The 5,000-nt window shown below is 51.4% G+C and overlaps 1 non-coding gene across 1 annotated transcript in view; it reads left to right on the top strand.

The window, feature by feature from the left end:
- The first annotated feature begins 4,325 nt into the window (after positions 1–4,325).
- Positions 4,326–5,000, top strand: part of LOC124573904 — a 1,910-nt gene continuing 1,235 nt past the window's right edge. The window contains exon 1 of the ribosomal RNA XR_006972225.1: positions 4,326–5,000. This exon is cut by the window's right edge and continues 1,235 nt beyond it. This is a non-coding gene — a ribosomal RNA (small subunit ribosomal RNA).

Raw genomic sequence — 5,000 nt, 5'->3', positions numbered from 1 at the left:
AACAGTTTCGACTGGAACCGGATTAAACGTATACACGGCGCTGATTAGTAATAGATAGAGCCATCAGAATACAGATAATGTATACAACTGTCCGTATACATGCTGAAAGACTCTGCTCACAATCACAACCACACGTCAGCCACACACCCTTATCACGCACTACTCTCTGCCTGTAACACGCACACAGACAATATGTAAGCACCAGCATGGAACAACACCCAGTGCATCCTCTCCGCCACATTAGACAATCCACACTGTCATAACCAGACTGGGAGGTCCACTCAGAAAACAGAATATCCCACCCACCCGACAACCACCATTGCTCAGCCAAGCCACCAACACCCACACATGTCCTACACAGGGGTGCACCCAACATCACAATACTGCCTCCTCTCACAGCACACAAACAATGGCAGGAATGAAAGACACAGGTCTGCCACAAGCATGGAATGAGAGCGCCGCCTGTCATGAGCCAAAGGTGCATCCTGACGTGGCAAATCAGATGATGCCGCAGGCATCCACTTACTATAATCACAATCAACAAACCGGCCGCCCCGCCCCGCCCCCCATTAAACCTTTCCTTACAACAATGTGTACCTTAACCTAACCTATATCGTACCGTAACCTAACCTATATCGTACCGTAACCTAACCTATGTCGTACCGTAACCTAACCTATGTCGTACCGTAACCTAACCTATGTCGTACCGTAACCTAACCTATGTCGTACCGTAACCTAACCTATGTCGTACCGTAACCTAACCTATGTCGTACCGTAACCTAACCTATGTCGTACCGTAACCTAACCTATGTCGTACCGTAACCTAACCTATGTCGTACCTTAACCTAACCTATGTCGTACCTTAACCTAACCTATGTCGTACCTTAACCTAACCTATGTCGTACCTTAAGCTAACCTATGTCGTACCTTAACCTAACCTATGTCGTACCTTAACCTAACCTATGTCGTACCTTAACCTAACCTATGTCGTACCTTAACCTAACCTATGTCGTACCTTAACCTAACCTATGTCGTACCTTAACCTAACCTATGTCGTACCTTAACCTAACCTATGTCGTACCTTAACCTAACCTATGTCGTACCTTAACCTAACCTATGTCGTACCTTAACCTAACCTATGTCGTACCTTAACCTAACCTATGTCGTACCTTAACCTAACCTATGTCGTACCTTAACCTAACCTATGTCGTACCTTAACCTAACCTATGTCGTACCTTAACCTAACCTATGTCGTACCTTAACCTAACCTATGTCGTACCTTAACCTAACCTATGTCGTACCTTAACCTAACCTATGTCGTACCTTAACCTAACCTATGTCGTACCTTAACCTAACCTATGTCGTACCTTAACCTAACCTATGTCGTACCTTAACCTAACCTATGTCGTACCTTAACCTAACCTATGTCGTACCTTAACCTAACCTATGTCGTACCTTAACCTAACCTATGTCGTACCTTAACCTAACCTATGTCGTACCTTAACCTAACCTATGTCGTACCTTAACCTAACCTATGTCGTACCTTAACCTAACCTATGTCGTACCTTAACCTAACCTGTATTGCGCCTTAACCTAACCTGTATTGCGCCTTAACCTAACCTGTATTGCGCCTTAACGTAACCTGTATTGCGCCTTAACGTAACCTGTATTGCGCCTTAACGTAACCTGTATTGCGCCTTAACGTAACCTGTATTGCGCCTTAACGTAACCTGTATTGCGCCTTAACGTAACCTGTATTGCGCCTTAACGTAACCTGTATTGCGCCTTAACGTAACCTGTATTGCGCCTTAACGTAACCTGTATTGCGCCTTAACGTAACCTGTATTGCGCCTTAACGTAACCTGTATTGCGCCTTAACGTAACCTGTATTGCGCCTTAACGTAACCTGTATTGCGCCTTAACGTAACCTGTATTGCGCCTTAACGTAACCTGTATTGCGCCTTAACGTAACCTGTATTGCGCCTTAACGTAACCTGTATTGCGCCTTAACGTAACCTGTATTGCGCCTTAACGTAACCTGCATTGCGCCTTAACGTAACCTGCATTGCGCCTTAACGTAACCTGTATTGCGCCTTAACGTAACCTGTATTGCGCCTTAACGTAACCTGTATTGCGCCTTAACGTAACCTGTATTGCGCCTTAACGTAACCTGTATTGCGCCTTAACGTAACCTGTATTGCGCCTTAACGTAACCTGTATTGCGCCTTAACGTAACCGATATTGCGCCTTAACGTAACCTATATTGCGCCGTAACGTAACCTATATTGCGCCGTAACGTAACCCACATTGCCCCTTAACGTAACCCACATTGCCCCTTAACGTAACCCACATTGCCCCTTAACGTAACCCAACACACGTTGGGCCTTAACCCAACACACGTTGGGCCTTAACCCAACACACGTTGGGCCTTAACCCAACACACGTTGGGCCTTAACCCAACACACGTTGGGCCTTAACCCAACACACGTTGGGCCTTAACCCAACACACGTTGGGCCTTAACCCAACACACGTTGGGCCTTAACCCAACACACGTTGGGCCTTAACCCAACACACGTTGGGCCTTAACCCAACACACGTTGGGCCTTAACCTGCTCTGTAATTGTCATACGACGCGTTAAATTAGTGTAGTGTTGCCTAACTGCAACCCCCGCAATATAGTTTGCTACTCGCACTGCCCGGTCCCCAGTGTATCGCTTCATGTTAAACACCTTGCAGCTATACACTGTAATGTGGATGGCAGCAGGACGTACATGCTCAATGCCCTTTGCAGTTGTTCATTGGCATTTGCAGTTGTTCATTGGCATTCGCATGTGCGAAGCACTTAGCCTACGCTGTGGTACGGCCTGTGTCAACTGTCCGCTGATGTTGTACGTCCAAATCACACACTGTACTGCACATTGGTCCTCATGTACTGAATGATACATCGTGGTACATGTGACCGTACAACGACTGCGCCAACAACGGCGAACCATGCGGTCCAAATGTTGTGCACTCAGCTACGTGTCGTCTCCCTATAAGAGCTGGATTGCAGTGTGGTATGCCCTGGATGGCGATCAGCATGAGCCGTCTGTTGATGTAGTGGCGCGTGTTGTCAGACGTAGTCGTCTCTTCTCACACACCGTGATAGCATGGTGCACTGCGTTCCACATCTGCGACATGCGACAGAGGCCGGTTGACAGTCGTTCGCGCAATGGACATCGCATACGTACGGGGGCCACCTTCCACGTGTTCGCGAAGCGTGCACATGTTGTTGCGTGTATGTGGGCAGACATAGTGTGTCGTGACACCTGACACAGGCATGCAACAATCGTTGAATTTGCAAATGGCGATGGACGCCTACGTTTGCTGGTGACGTTATGCAAATGAACAACTGGTAAACCGTTGTGGTGCGGTTGTTCTCGCTAGAGGTGAATCAGTGATGGCGACGATCGGTTGAGCTACCAACCGGTTGTTCCAGCGATACCCACCATGCCCACGAACGTGAATGGCATCTGGGTGTGAAGCGATACGCGGCGGTGGCTGGGTGGGACCGTCCCCGGCCGGTGAGGGGGGGCCTCCCGGCGTGCTGGCCGCGCGGTGCGTGGGCGCACGCGCTACAGCCGGCTGGTGGGGGCGGCCAGTGGCAGGCGCGCCGGCCGACGGAGGCGGCAGGCGGCGCAGCTGCGCGCCGGCGCACCCTGCACGCGGCGCCGTGCGGCCAAAGTAGGTCCTCGCGGGCCCGGTGCGAAGCGCGGTGGACATCTGCAGTGTGCTGGTCCGATTGAGGACTGTGTGCGCTGAGGATGCGCCGCCGCCCGGCGCTCGGCGCCGCGACGCCGTCTGCTGCTCGGTCGCCTCTGCGGTTCTCGCAGGTGGTTTGTATCGCAGCTGTGCGGACGTGTTGGCGCGTGCGCTGTGCTGGGAGAGTTCGCTTCGGCACCCAAGTGGGGCTTTTGTCCTTCTGTGGCGCTGGCGTTGGAGCTGCCGGTCACCGTAGGTGGCGCGTGTTGTCTCCCGCCGGCAATGCCACGACAGCACGCTCCCGGGCCTCTGTCGGCAGCGGCAAGCTCAGTTGGGAGCACGGGTGGTCGCACCTAAAGCGTCTACTCGCCAAACTCCGGGCGATTGCGCCTCTCTCGAACCCGACCAAGTACTTAGGACGGCGCTGCGCGCCGCCGGGACCTGAGAGGGTTTCGAGGTGTATTGTGCAGGGGAGCTCAGCCTCCTCCTGTTTGCAGAATAATTGAGCGGACGCTTGCGTGTTCGCGCGGGCCCCCGGGACACACTCCCGGGCGGCCGGCTGCTCAGCTCTAGTTGACGCAGCTCCCTGGTTGATCCTGCCAGTAGTCATATGCTTGTCTCAAAGATTAAGCCATGCATGTCTCAGTACAAGCCGCATTAAGGTGAAACCGCGAATGGCTCATTAAATCAGTTATGGTTCCTTAGATCGTACCCACGTTACTTGGATAACTGTGGTAATTCTAGAGCTAATACATGCAAACAGAGTCCCGACCAGAGATGGAAGGGACGCTTTTATTAGATCAAAACCAATCGGTCGGCTCGTCCGGTCCGTTTGCCTTGGTGACTCTGAATAACTTTGGGCTGATCGCACGGTCCTCGTACCGGCGACGCATCTTTCAAATGTCTGCCTTATCAACTGTCGATGGTAGGTTCTGCGCCTACCATGGTTGTAACGGGTAACGGGGAATCAGGGTTCGATTCCGGAGAGGGAGCCTGAGAAACGGCTACCACATCCAAGGAAGGCAGCAGGCGCGCAAATTACCCACTCCCGGCACGGGGAGGTAGTGACGAAAAATAACGATACGGGACTCATCCGAGGCCCCGTAATCGGAATGAGTACACTTTAAATCCTTTAACGAGTATCTATTGGAGGGCAAGTCTGGTGCCAGCAGCCGCGGTAATTCCAGCTCCAATAGCGTATATTAAAGTTGTTGCGGTTAAAAAGCTCGTAGTTGGATTTGTGTCCCACGCTGTTGGT

This window comes from Schistocerca americana, unplaced genomic scaffold (assembly GCF_021461395.2).
Source record: "Schistocerca americana isolate TAMUIC-IGC-003095 unplaced genomic scaffold, iqSchAmer2.1 HiC_scaffold_198, whole genome shotgun sequence".
Classification (NCBI taxonomy): Eukaryota; Metazoa; Arthropoda; class Insecta; order Orthoptera; family Acrididae; genus Schistocerca; species Schistocerca americana.
Note: the sequence above shows the minus strand (reverse complement) of the source record. Positions and strands in the feature narration are given on the sequence as shown.